This window comes from Pinus tabuliformis, chromosome 4_1, assembly GCF_031772625.1.
Source record: "Pinus tabuliformis cultivar Carrire ecotype Pingquan chromosome 4_1, CPIR1, whole genome shotgun sequence".
Classification (NCBI taxonomy): Eukaryota; Viridiplantae; Streptophyta; class Pinopsida; order Pinales; family Pinaceae; genus Pinus; species Pinus tabuliformis.
Genome location: NC_142303.1, coordinates 914,766,420 through 914,781,921, shown reverse-complemented (window position 1 = coordinate 914,781,921; position 15,502 = coordinate 914,766,420).

The following is a 15,502-nucleotide window of genomic DNA, read 5'->3' as shown; positions in this document are numbered from 1 at the left end:
TTTTGCCAACAGACCAAACAATGGTGAGGCTAACTTGCTGAAGTCCTTAATGAATCTCCGGTAGTATCCTGCTAATCCCAAGAAACTCCGGACATCCCTTACTTTTTGAGGAGGTGGAACCCTCTTGATGAGAGCAATTTTGTTAGGATCCACCTGCAATCCTTGGGAAGAAATAGTATGGCCTAGCACGGTCCCCTCAGTCATTAGGAATTCACATTTTTCTGGACTAAGGGACAAGTTCATCTCAGTGCACTTGGTTAGGACCTTTCCCAAGTTGGTCAATGCTTCCTGGAAGTTGGCCCCATAAGGAGTAAAGTCATCCATGTATATTTCCACTGCATCATGGACCAACTCCGAGAAGATGCTCAAGACAGCTCTCTGAAAAGTAGCAGGAGCATTCCATAGCCCAAAGGGAAGGACTCTATAGGAAAAGGTACCCCAAGGACAAGTGAAGGTGGTCTTATCTTGGTCTTCCGGGCTGATTTGGATTTGATTGTACCCGCTAAACCCATCCAGGAAAGAGAAGAACTTCTTTCCTGCCAGTCCATCCAACACTTGATCTATGAAGGGTAGGGGGAAATGGTCTTTCTTGGTAGCTTTGTTCAGCTCACGGTAATCTACACAGATCCTCCACTTCCCATTCTTCTTGGGAACCAACACTAGAGGGGACACCCATTCACTATCTGATATGGGGTAGATGAATCCGGCATCCAACAGTTTTTGCAACTCTTCCTTGACAATGTCCTTAAGGGCTGGATTCATTCTCCTCTGGGGTTGCCTAACTGGTTTACAATCCTCTTTGATGTATATATGATGGGTACAGACCGAGGGATGGACTCCTTTCATCTCCTTATAGCTCCAAGCAAAGGCATCTAAGTGGCTGGCCAATAGGCTACACAACTCCTTCTCCTGGGAAGGAGATAGGGAGGAGCTGATCTTTAATGCTCTCTCAGGGCCGAACTCCACACTTTTGACTCTGGGAGTGACAGGGCCGGTTGTACAAAGGTCCACTGAGGTGCTAGCTTGGGCATCCTCCACCAACTTCTCTAAAGATAGTGCACTGGAAGGTGGATTCTGGATCAGGGTCTCAATCAAATCATCCTCGGTAGGAGGGTCTCTTCTAGTGGTATCTAGGGTGCACAGAGGTGCAGAGTACACCTCGTCTTCCTCCCCTTCCTCCAACCAGAGTGGTAAATCATGCTCTAAAGAAGGTTGGGCAGGAGGGTATAGGACTAGCTGCTTGGACATGGGACCATTTTTGATGGTCATGTTTCCTGCCCGACAACTTATGTAAGCATCTGCAGTAGCTAACCAAGGCCTTCCCAAGATGAGAGGATATCCAGTAAGCTTGGCATTTGGTTGCAGAACTAGGAAGTCTGCAGGGTATTCCCAAGAATCAATAGAGACCAAGACATCCTCCACAATCCCTTCGGGAGTCACGGTGGAGCGATCTGCTAATTGCAGTACTGTCGAGGTCTTCCTCAAGGAACCCTGAAGATTGAGTTTAAGCATGGTATCCCTGGTCATCACATTGATGGCTGCCCCTAGATCAATCAAGGTGTGGGGGATAATGGTGCCATTGATGTGAACATCTACTACAGGGCTTCCAGGATCTAGGTACTTTGGGCAGATGACTTGTCCTAGCATAAGGTCAGACAGTTGTCCTATGACATTGATAGTTGAGGCATCTTTCTTCCGTCTGCCTGGGTGTTTCAAACACTTCTCCTTAACCAGCTTGTTATATATAGGCACATCCTTGATGGCTTGGAGAAGTGGGATTTTTACACACAACTGCTTGAGCTCACCCAAAAGCTCATCTTCTTCTGGGTTAGGTTGTGTGGTGGCTGTTAGTCTCTCAGGAAAGGGTGGAATAGGCTTTGGTTCACTCTCCTGATGGTTTTCCTCATCCTCTGGGGGAGGAGGTTGGCGATCTGGAAGAGTCTTTCCAGATCTAAGATTGATCTCCTGGATCTCCACAGCATAGGTAGGGCATGAGGTCTCCCCAGTATATACCTGCTGAGCCTGTCTATTGTTGGGGTTCGGGTTCGGTTGAGCAGGCATCTGAGGTTGCCTTGGAGGAGCAGGAGGTAAAGGCTGAGGTTGAACTGTGGTGGAGGCAAAATGGCAGGAGGAGTGTTGTATTGGGGCCTCCACCCCGACTGAGGAGCACTCCATTGAGGTTGCGACTGGGTATGTGAGTGATATGGATGAGAAGGAGGTTGAGTAGGATACTGAGGTGGATAAGACCATGGAGGAGGCATGGCCCATGAAGGATGAGCAGGGGGACCCCAGGAAGGCATAGGAGTTGACTGGTTGGGGTTGTAATAAGCTTGAGATGCCCCTTGCATCCCCTGCTGATAAGGTCTAGATCCTTGAGGCCTCCGTTGGTTGATGAAGTAGAGAGGTTTAGTGGGGGCTTCGGTTCCTTGGTACATGGCTTTAAACCCAAGTAAGGTTGGACACTGATTTGTTGGGTGGTCCTCCTCACAAACGAAACACACTTCAACCGAATGCAATGGACATTCGTTCTTAGGGTGTCTTCTGGTGCACCTAGGACAGAAGACAGCCAAGGCTCTCTCAGCTTCTTCTCTCTTTTGCTGGATCCTAAATGTGTCCAGCTGCATGGCAATGGTCTGTCTCACCTCACTCTTAAGATCTTCTAATTGGTTTGTAAAATCATGTTTGGAGAAAGGGACACCAGTGGAGAGGAGATTTCCTCTACCTCGTTTTCTAGCTGCCCTGGAATGATTTCGAAACACAGTCCTGATGTCCTCATAAGGCAGTTGGTAAATGTCCCCCCCAGCTAACATGTGAAGGGTGTCTAAGAGATCTTCAGGGACTCTTCGGAGTAGAACCAACTTGAGGGATTCAGGGTCAAGTGTGCACCTGGCCCGTTTATAGCTAAGTTGGAACCTCTCCTCGTAATCCTCTAAAGACTCATCATTCCCCATGGTCATTCGAAAGATCTCTCCCTTAGTTTCCTTGGACCTACAATAATCCCTATACTTGGCATTGAAGGCTTGCTGCATCTGAGCCCAAGTAGCTATGTTATTCCCAGGTAATCCCATGAATCAGCGTAGGGCTGCATCCTTAAGAGTAGAAGGGAAAAGCTTCAGCTTTTGCTCATCTTCAGTATAGTCATAGGTTCTACAAAGGACAACAAACTCAAACAAGAAGGTATCAGGATCCTCAGTGGTCAGTCCATGGAAGTGAGGCAAGGCGGAGGGGCTAATGTTTTTCATTTTCATATCTCCATTGGTCTCTCAGATGGGGAAAGCTCCTTCTATTCTCTCATCTTCTCTCCTATTATCAGCCATGGCTACAGATGGAGTGGTCTCTAACTCTTCTTCTTCTATAGGGTCTTGGTATATCTCCGGATGTTCACCTATAGGTTCCTCTGGGTCACTGTCACCAAAGAAGAGAGAAGGGTGACTCAGTGATGTGGTGGGGGTGTTTGGTAGGAATTTGCCTGATCTATCTCGGTTCCTACGAGGCATGAAATGGAAAGGAATTTTCTTTCTTTTGTTTTGAGTGCTTTTGCTTTTTCTTTGGTACCTGCAAAACTGAAACAAAGTGATCTACAACTAACTATATTGCTCAAATGAAATTGCAAAATTGGAAATGCTAATCTAGGAAAGCAAGAAAAATTACTCTAGGAAAGCAAGAAATATTAATCTAGGAAAGCAGGAAATGCTAATCTAGGAAAGCAGGAAATGCTAATCTAGGAAAGCAAGAAATGCTAAGCTACTTTTGCAAAATGGAAATGAAGTAAACTACTGAGCAGAAGTAAGAGTATGGAAGTAGAAGAAAAGCAACAAGTACTAATACTCTGACGCTTCCCCGGCAACGGCGCCAAAAAGATGGTGAGCTCCAGTATTGTAGCAATAATGCTACAACTCCTGGGGCTTCCTGTCTCTCAATTTTATCAACCCGGTAGTTCGTACAAACTTGGAAGCGACGGTGCTATATGCACAAGTACTAGCTCTTGTCGCAGCTGTCACTTGGTCAGCTGGCACAAGTCCACTAGGGCTCAAGCCAACTTCTATAGGCTCTCAAAAGAAGCTTGCTAACTGATGGACGAAAGCTATTCTCAAAGGAAAGCTACTCTACTTGACAAACTGAACTGAAAGCAAATCAAAGCATGTAAACCTAGGAAACCCTAATTTAACTAGTCTGACCTCTACAATGCAAGGAATGTAAATGCAACTTCTACCAATGCTGTCACTACCTCTAATAAATGAAAATGCATGGATCTAAACTACTTGCATCATGAAAGTTATGTTTTTGTATTTTTCCTTTAAGTGTGTGGAATGATGGCGATCTTGTGCTAACTAGGGTTTGGTTGTGCAGATGGGATGGAGAAGGAAGGAAAGCGTGGGATAGGTTGGGGAGGCTAGGAGAGGTCCCTAGGGATCCTTAGCACCCATCCACAGAGGTTCCTCGCATTCAGATGCTCAGCAACCGAGAGAGTGGCCTCCTACAGGATGGCTGTGGAGAATCCTACAGGATACTCTGTTTTCTACAGGATGTCTACAAATGGCTACAGGATGACCTACCGTGAGTGTTTGGAGTGATGGAGGGATAATGGAATGGTAGGGGGAGATGTGTAAGGTAGGAATAAGGCTGGTGATGGCTTTAGAAGTGGAAGAATAGGATAGGAAGTGAGTGTAGGGAGGAGGATGGAAGGTAAAGGGCTATGTCAACGAAAGGGCTAGAGAATGGAAGTACGTGAGGAGTGAAAGGCTTTGTGAGATAACAGAGCGGAGTAGGGGTCAAAGAGATGTCTGCATGCGTGATCAAGATGGAGGGCAAAGTGATGGAACGAGAGAGAGCAGTGTAAGTGAAACAAATGCTTATGACTGTCACTCAACCAAAAATGCATCAACCTAAACTACCTATGCTTGTAAATTCAATGAGCAGCAATCTAAACGTGAAGGAGAATGTGCATGAAGCTGTGGTAAGGGAGTGTGGTGCAGGTGTGAATCATGTGGAAGCATCTAACATAACGTGACTGTGTTTGCAGCAACCATGGAATAAAGAAATGCGTATTTTTGGTGGTTAATCATGGACTTCACTCCAATCCCAGATGAGACGGCCGTGAGCCTTAACAACCTTTTTGTTGGAGCTCCAATCGATTATATCTATCCTCTGCTACACTAAGCAAGTGGAAACAAATTCACCATAAGCAATCTCCTATCTAACTCATGAAAAAGACCAACTCAACAATCTGTAATTCGAATTGCATGTGTAAATGAAAAGCTCAAAGTGCTGAAATGAAATGGAAGCAATACTACAGCAGAGGGGATCTATGGCTCTCAGGTTGGGCCCTAACCTGAGAGCTATAGTCTCCTTAAGAAAAACTCAGAACTAGATCAGAATCTGCCTTCTTTATTCATAATCTGATATCATGCCAAATTGGCTTACAAAAAGGAACGAAAACTGAGCTGTGCTCCAAAATTACAATAGCAATATGAGAGTTTCAACAACCTATCTAAGGCTAAAGCCTCCATACTTATACAAAAACGATGATCCAACAAGTGTCCTTCATTTTAGGAGCTCGGCTGTCCAACTAGAGTTTAACTGCTGATCTTGTAGGATGGTCATAATTGCTGTTCCTGTAGAGCAGTTTATAACTGATGTTCTTGTAGAACAGCTGGCTGCTTTCTAAGCTCGGAGGGGAGATGGATTAGAGCTCGGAGTTCTTGATGGGAATCACGAGGGATGTCCCTAGAACCGTGGACATCCTCTCCCAAAACTCGCAGTGCCACCTCGTTGTCTCCTTATCTCCTTTTTCGTTGTCTTTTGCTCCCTTTTAATGCCAAAACCTGGAATCATAATGCATTAGTCACGTAGAGAGAGTGCCTACCCTTCTTCCTACAAACAACATGAATAAACTAAGAGATGCATGCATAAGCAATAAAAAATGAATGGTTTGAGCAAGTAGAATAGGCCAAAATGAGCCCAAATTGTACCAAAATTGGGGCTCATCACTCCTGTACAAGAATAATTGAAACCCTGGAATGGAAGAAAAAATTCTTTAGCGTGATGAATTTAGGGTCCACGCCAAGACCATGGATGTTGAAAGATAAGATAGAGATCATTTTGGAGCGTTTGCAGCCTTGCTTGCTCTAAGGGGCTGTGGAGGTGTATCATCAAGAACAGGGACTTCAACTAGAGAACGATTTCGGATGCCTTCATTTGTTACAATGGTTCTGCCTCTGAAGTGTCGAGAGTTGCCTCGACCCCTCTTTCGGACCGTGATGTTCATGGCCGATGCCGGACTGATGACTGGCGAGCAAGGCCCAGGTTTATGGATCGTCAAGGGAGCGAGCTGAAGAGACTCCCTGACTTGCGAGAGGTCGAGGTCGCTGTCGAAGAGGTTGACAGGGGAGGAGAAGGGGGAGTTTGGAGGGGTGGGGCCGACAGTCTGCACTTTCTGCTTTCCTTTATCTGGCCGAGCCCCCGGGGACGAAGAGGAGATTGGAATGGGAATTGTTCCAACAGAGAAATCCTTTTGGAGAAGAGGAGTATGCTGGGGGCGGGGGGGGAATTCTTTGGGTCCATCGGTTGCGGAGAAGGGACAGAGGGTTCGTCGAGGGGTTCAGTGAATGGAGGGGATTGCATGTCAAAAGGGGGAACTTGAGTTGGATGGGGGGGTGTTTTACTATGGGATCCGGATTTGATAGGGGAGGAGGGGGGCGAATTGCTGCCATTGAGGAAGGATTTTCTGAGACTTTTCCTGTTTGCGTATAGCTTGGCGCTGGGGAAATTCCTTACAAGGTGTCCTGTCTTTTTGCAAGCAGCACAACGGAAGGGGATTCCCCAGTAATCCAATCTTTGGGAGATGGATTGGTCCTTCCAGTTGATTTCGATGTGGTCGGGGAATCCACCCTTGTATGTTCGCTGGATAAGAATCCAAGCGATGCGTTTATCCCGTTCACCAATGCACCAGGGGTCGACGTAAATAAATCGGCCGATGGCATTGCCGATCATTTGAAGGGATTCCGGAGACCATAATTCAAGAGGTAAATTTGGGCATTTAACCCAGATCAGGTTGTTGACTGGGGTGTTCTTCAGCGGATTAAAGCCCATGAACCACCTGTGCAGAGCCAGGAAGCTGCGTTTGTAGACCCATGGTCGACCAAGGATTTTGCCTGCATCTTCAGATGTGAGAAAAATAAGGCTATACCACACTTATGTTTTAACCACACTTATATCAGTCTAATTGAATGATAGACATAACTTTAGGAATGTAAAGATAATATCTAGATCTCGAAAGCTTTAGGCAAATTAAAAAAGTGTAGCCAGGTTCAATGACAATGAGGTGATTTTTTTTAGATTTTACCTGAAATTTTATTAGAAATTAGAAAAACTGTTGGATGTGAATAGTGTTGTTATTGATTTTTTTTAATTTTATTTATACAATAATAAAAACTAATCCAAGATCATATCATCAAATTTCGATAACGAAATATCATCAAATTTCGATAACGAAACTTCGTGAAAGAAAAGAGAGTTTCATGGATATGAGAACCCAACTCCTATAAGGAAGAAGAAAATCTTTCACTATAAATCATAGGGATCATATTAGATCGAGTATTGAGATTAGAAATTATGATCAAAAGTTATTATATCAATCTTCTAACCTCAATTAAGCCTCTCCTTCCTACTTTATTATTACTTATGATAGTCTAATGCGTACAGTAGTATGCGTAATACAGTAGTATACTTACGTAGTACTCAACTAACATTTAAAAAAAACCCTAAACATTCACCGATAAAAGAATATTCTTAATTTTAATATGCCTAAAACAACATGTCTGTCCATAACATTAAAAGTTACCAAGTTAATGGCAACTTTGTCTTTATTTTGCAACATGGTATATTACAGACTTATCTCTTAAATAAAATTACAACGTCATGTTATTTAAACAACATCATGTTATTTAAATTGTGACTAATATTTAAAAAAAAAATACAAATATTATGTTATTTAAAAATGAAATAAAAATATGGATAATCCAATTTTAGCTTTTAATTATATTCAGATGAATTTAGATGTGTTTCATTTTAGTATGATAAATCGCATTTTTCATAATTGTTTATGGTCATGGTCATTAATAAATTAAGTAATAAATGTTGTAGCTTTATTATTATTATTATTATTATTCTTATTCTAATTTTTTATTTATTAGGTGTTCCTAGGATTAAATTTCTTAAAATGCAAATATGTTTTAGAGTATAAAGTTTAAGGAAAATTTTGCACTTTGAGAAATTTTATCTTAGTCAATAGTTAATAGATGCAAGTTTAAGATGGATTCAGGCTACTTTCACTCATGGATGATTATACATAATTTGCAAATGATTAACATTATATATATTTGTATAATACTAATCTAATCATTTGAAATTTATTGGCTTTCCTTAATTTGTTGAAATTATAGAAAGTATTCTAGAGAAATCTTCTTTAGCGTTTATTATATAGTGACATGTGATGACCCCGGAAAAATGTAAATGTGGGAATTTTACTGTGGTAAGAGATAGAGTTGAAAGTTTGTTGTCTTTTATTTTACAACAAAAAAAAAACAAAACTCTAATCATATTATCTTATTGGTGAATTTAAATATATTGGAAATATATATTTCTTGGAATGCTGGCAGCCTCTGAAAGGAGGATTTAAAAAAAGAAAATCAGTTATGAAAACTGACTGAAACTACCCTCCCAAACGGGGGAAAAGTCCTGGGTAGTGGGAGGAGGAATTTTGTGCTGTGGGGACAGACAGAAGGATTCCAGAAAGAAAAATAACAAGAAACTGGTTAAGTCTGGTAAGGACCAGATGACCAGGCACAAGGTGCATGTATCTTGTTGAGGGCTGTAGGCCTGCAAGATAGCTCGGGGGGAGAATCCAGTCTTAGTGATGGATCTCAAGGTTGGGTGGTTAAGAGCGAATTTGGATTGCAGGTGAATTTTCTGAAGTGCCTATTCACAACACTGGCGAACCAGGTACGAGATAGCAATGAAGAGAAATTAGTTCAGTAATGAATGTTGACCACACTGCAGATAAAATTTACAGTAGTCGACAAATTAGACCCTTGTATCTTATATCTTCCTTTAATATCATGCTGCTTAGTATATTTGTATCAGGTGAACATTTCTATTAAAATGTCAGAATATTTAATTGCTAGACAATTATAAAAGGAATAACCAGTGCGCTAAGGGTAGTTCAAAATAAAGAAAGCACATAAGAATTTAACACGGACCAGAACACCGTGGTGGGTATTCAAGCAGTTAAGTATACCAAGAAAACGACGGAAATATCTCAAGTTCCTGTGCAAAGGAACGCCCAGACCATAAATTCCTTTCCCATTAGAGCACAGACAGAAGTACGCCAAATGAATACCATTAAACAAATCATGTAACTAACGAACTTCAGAGTTAAGAATCTTAACGAAACTGTGACTGCAAGAGGAAATGTATAACCAGACGATTAGACCCATAGAGCAAACTGCCACCAATAAGAGTAACGCTATGAAACTGTTGTATAACAGTGAAAACAAATGCAGATAACTGAAACGGTACTAATAAGTAAACATTTTAAGAACGAATGCAACCACTGGAGGTGTTCAACCGTGGCTGTGAACACGGCCGCGTAGATAACCACAGGTGTAATCATACAATCAACAGACAATACGCATAAGTATGCGCTGTAATAATACCATAAACTTGTTATAACCTAAACTCAACAACAACTGGTAATGAAACATTTCGCCACTGTATGAATGGGATTTAAACTGAAGAATAGTAAGAAAAGAACCGCTAACATTATTGAGATGATTTTACTAATATATATAAGTAGATCGAAATTCCATACCGTTCACAGAGACGGACATAACATTTAACCATATCAGAATGACAAACGACATTATCAATGGGCATACTGCAACCGGCCAAGAAGGACCAGGAGTAAATTAGTAACATAGAACGCAAAATGATTAAGAGCGAAGGTCTGGAAACGTAAACATTGATATATATATATTCAAAAATCAAAATATGTGTTCATTGTCCAGATTAAATATCGTAAACCAGCAAGGCCCGATACAGCGGCCAGCTCAACAAATATTATTCACATATAAATACAACAGAGGCATAAAAAGCCTAAAAACACAGGAAGGCAAGATTGCCCCAAATCGATCAACTGTTGTACGAGATTTAGGCGCAGGAGAAATCTGCCTGTAGCTCATATCTCAACAGGGTAGGTCGAAAACGTAAAACCCTGAGAATAGGAAAACACATGCAAGCCATGAGGATCTCCTCTGGAAATTCCTCGACTGGTACATAACGGAAGGAAAACAACACAAATAGGAAACATGCGGTAATATTCACAGTCCTTTGGCACACCATGGACAGAGCAATCCTTGAACTTCGCACCCGGTAAAAGGGTCGACTGCTTACCTGGAAGGAGACGAAGGAGTCGAGACGCTGGCTCTGTCAACCTGCAAGCGGTAAGGGGGTTTGTAACGAGCTCCATCTGCACACAACCGCAACGAAAACCACCAGTCAGTGTGAGCTTTCAATCAGTAACAACCACATTCTAAACGCATGTAAACCTGAATCGAAAGGCAGAAAAACTATTAAAGGTAAACGGAGTATGGTACCTGTACAAAGCCCTTGAAGGGCAAACTTAAGACCTCGGTGCTGTAGACAAAGTTCAGGGGCGGCGTTGAAAGAGAAACGAACCCGGTGCTTGAATGACCAGAGGGGTGCCGAGAGGCCCTCTTGTTCCAAATGAACCTCAGGCACGTTCTAAGGGGTTTATGTATGACCCCAAAACCCTTAAACATTTTCCAGCCCTCCGATCTGAGCAACAGATCTCCGCCGTTGAAGTAGCGCGGGAATCCAAAGCGTGAAGGCCGAGAGTGCAGAAACCAACGAGTCACATGGCCAAGCGGGTGAGCCATGCCACCTGCCGAAACGCTGACAAGAGAAATAAATGCTGCCAACAACTCAACGCCGGGAAGGGCTACGGGTCGGACAAAACGTTTCCGATTTCCATTTTCAACACACATGTCACCCATGCAGTCAAGTCAATGAGCTGTATAGACGTTAAACATTTAACATAGGTCCGAAATATATCACCACATTGCAGTTGTGTAATTAATAAAACGCACAGTGAAGATTATGGTAGATGTTAGGTTTTATAATAAAGTTACCATGTGTTTCATTTTTTTTTTTTTTTATATTATACAGGGATGTGACATGACACAATTTGTAAATGATCAATGTTATTTGTATGTATATGTCTGTTATAAATTTGATCATTTCAAATTAAATCACTTTCTTGTATAGAGAGTATTTAAAATTATCAATGTCAATCTACTTTTTTAATTTTTTTTGTTTTTAAGTATATTTACATAATTTCCAGATAATAAAAATTGATGAATCTTACTAAATTTATTTAGATGGTTAAAAATATAGAAAGTTTTATTTATTTAGATGGTTAAAAATATAGAAAGTTTTATTTTGTAGTATATTTCAAGAGTTACATGAGAAATACTTTGAACAAAAGTAAAGTAACAATGTCTAATAATACATGTACATTAAAATCAAAGTGTAAAATGTTAGTTTATATTTCCACTTGAATTTTTATTTCTATTTCTATTCAATTTCAAACATATTTATTTTAGTGTGTGTTGATAAATAAACGAAAAAAAATGTAATGTGAAATCGATGCATTGATTTTAGTTTACATGTCAATTTCTATTTTAATTTCATTCACATTTCTATGTTAATTTATATTTCAATTTGTATGTCAATTTCTATTTCAATTTATGTTCAGTTTTTACAGGATAAATTTCAAAATATAATACATATATACAAAAATCAATGTGTTGATTTCAATGTAAATGATTGACTCAAGGAAAAGTCCCTTTTTCATTTTCTAAATAACCCTTTTGGCTTTCTAAATCACCTTCCCACACACAAACATCCCCGTGGATTAAGATACATTTCAACATACAATACATATACACAAAAATCAATGTGTTGATTTCAATGTAAATGATTGGCTCAAGGAAAAGCCCCTTTTTCATTTTCTAAATAACCCTTTTGGCTTTCTAAATTAGCTTCCCACACACAAATATCCCCGTGGATTAGTTCAGATGGTTGATTCCTACTCATTAAATTCCTCCTCATTAAAGCACCTCTACTATTGAGATCTTAGGTTCAGTTCTCTAAATATTCTATTAAGATGATGTTGTAGGTTAAATTTTCCAAATATTCTTATGTTCAAACTTTTTAAAAAAATTTAACTCTTTTGCTATTTACCAAAAAAACATAATTAATAAAAAAAATTAAAATAAACTTTTATATATATATTTATATATATATTTTAATTTTTTTAAATATTATGTCTAAATTAACGGAAACCCAAAAAAATATTCATCATAATAGGTTGTAAAAACACATTTCTATCCAAAAATGATTACACAATTGGAAACTCCAATATTTTTAATTACAAATTAAAAGCATGAAAACTAAATTTTAAATAATGAAATTTGAATGTTTAAAAATTTAAATAATGAAATTTTAATATTTAAAATTTAATATTAAGGTGTTTAATTTTAAAATAATTGTGGTGTTTATATGCATAATTTAAATGATTAAGAAATATTCATACCAAACAAAATTTTATTGTATATTAAATTTTATTTTCACTTTCAATATTTATTTTTTATAAATGTACAATATAACTCATCTTAAGTATATATTCATGGGAGGTGGCATGTCAGTAATATATTTTTGTACATTACCTAATTATTAGAACTGGTTTTTCATAATTGTTCATGGAAATTAATAAATTAAATAATAAATATAGTTTGTATTTTGATTGAAACATTAATATATTATATTTATATTTGATTATGATTAAAATAATTTAGATTTATTTTAATTGCTTATTTATTACCTGTTTACAGGATCAAATTTTTTAAGATGTAAATATTTTCTAGTGTATAAAATTTGAGGAAATTTTTGCACTTTAAGAGATTCGATCCTTGTCAATGCTTAATAGATCTAATTTTAAGATGAATTTAGGTTGGTTTCACTCATGGATAATTGTACATAATCTGTAAATAATTAACACACACACACATATGTAATAATTTAAAATTTACTTACTTTCTTCATTTTGTTGAAATTATAGAAAACATTCTTGAAAAAGATCAGTATCAATCTATCTTCTTTAGTGTTTATTATATAGTGATACAATTTGTAAATGATCAATGTTAGTATGTATATGTCTATAATAAATTTGATCACTTCAAATTAAATCATATAGAGATTATTGAAGATCATCAATGTTAATCTACCTTTTTAATTTTTTTTGTTTTAAATATAATTATACAATTTCAAGATAATTAAAATAGATAAATGTAATCATTTTAATCTACTAAATATATGTAGATGGTAAAAAATATAGAAAATTTTATTTAATAGTAAATCAATACTATATATATATATATATATATATATATATATATATATATAATTATAATTATAATGATAATGATAATGATAATGATAATGTATAAATTAAAATGAACCAAAAAAATTAGTTATAACCATCATGACTAATGTTACGTTGTAAAACACATTTCTATCACAAAAAAAATATTAGACAACTAGAAACTCAAATATTTTTAACTACAAAATAAAATCATGAAAATTAAATTTTAAATAATAAAATTTAAAAGCATGAAAATTAAATTTAAATGAAATTTAAAAGTATGAAAATTAAATTTTAAATAATGAAATTTAAATATTTAAAATTTAACATTAAGATGTTTAATTTTGAAATAAATATTTAAATTTTAAATAATGAAATTTGAATTTTTAAAATTTAACATTAAAATGTTTAATTTTGAAATAAATATGGTGTTTATATGAATAATATAGATTATAAAGAGATATTTTTACTAAACAAAATTATATCATATAATTTAATATGTAACAAATTTTATTTTCAGCTTCATAATTTTTTGTGAGACAATTTTAATTTTATTGTATATTCTATTTACCTAATATTTCATAGGAGATTTTTTTATAAATGCACAATATAACTCATCTTAGGTATATGCTAGTTGCACATGGCATGCCAATAATAGATTTTTGTACATTAGCTAATTATTGGAATTGATTTCCTTGCTAAGTGTATAGCATTTATTCACTTATAGCTATTATATTTATTACATTTATTTACAACATTATTGTACTCCCATTATAATGTCTAAAGTGCCAATGTTACAAGCCATTTTGTCAGATCTATTCAATAGCCCTGAAAACCAGATCAATCAACATCGTTGAACACTGTGATAATCCCTTTGCAAAGCCCTAAGAATCATCTCTCCAAAAAGTCTGAGTTTCTGCTGAGTAACGCACCTTGCATGCATGTCCACCTACAATGGTTTCAAGTTGCATAACTAATCATCTACGTTGATCAATGCATGCATAACTAATCATCTACATTGATCAATGCATGCCCCTGTACTCTACTCGTGCATTGATTCTATAATTTCAGGAAAATTAAACAATACTTTTTGAATCTTCTCCTTCTAGAAGCTTCTAAGGTGGTTTTAACAATTTACCATGTATAGAGATCTGGAATTCCTATGTGATCCTACTCTAGTGGTCTTATCCCTAGATATTATCTTCCCTAATATGTGGATCTCAAATATAGATTGATAAATCATAAATTACCACTTTCACCCTATAAATTTACTATCTCTCATAAAGTGTGTTTTGACTTTTGGAGATTACTAGTGCCCTCATGTTGTTACCTTGAGATTAATGAATCCATCCATTTATGCATTAGGGTTGAGTGTGAAAGTTTGCTTTGTGGGAAGGAAGGACAAGGAAATTGGGGAGACATCTACAAAGTCAACTTCTATATATGGTTGTAACTCTCTCCTTTATTTATTAATAGAAAAAGCACTCTATTTTCCTATACTTGTGTCATGTTGATGCTCTGGTATTTCAATGCCATTTTGACTCACTAATTAGAGATATTAGGTTATGTTATATGGATATTGTAGTTCTCTTGCTTGTTTTAGCCGTTTTTGCAACTTCCATTTATAGCATGTGTAGCTAGAGTTGGAGATTACAAGTGAAGAGAAGAGGAGGACTTAATACAAATTCCAGGTAGCTCTCTTTTCCGTACTATAATCTCTCTAAGGAAAACATAGATATTTTTTCCCTCTATTGTTCTAGATCAGACCACTAGATCTAGGGAGTTCATCTTTGTCCACAAAAATGAATTTTCCATATAACAGTGGAATTCATACTTTTCCCTTTGGTCATTTTGTGGCAATACATCTTAGTCCATGTTATCCATGAAGCTTCCCTCAAATTCCCTTGAATGAAAAATACCTAATTTGAACTTTTTATATCTGTGTGTGCACGTGCGTCCTTAATGTGTAAAGTTTATAATTTTTTTATTCTAGTTGAC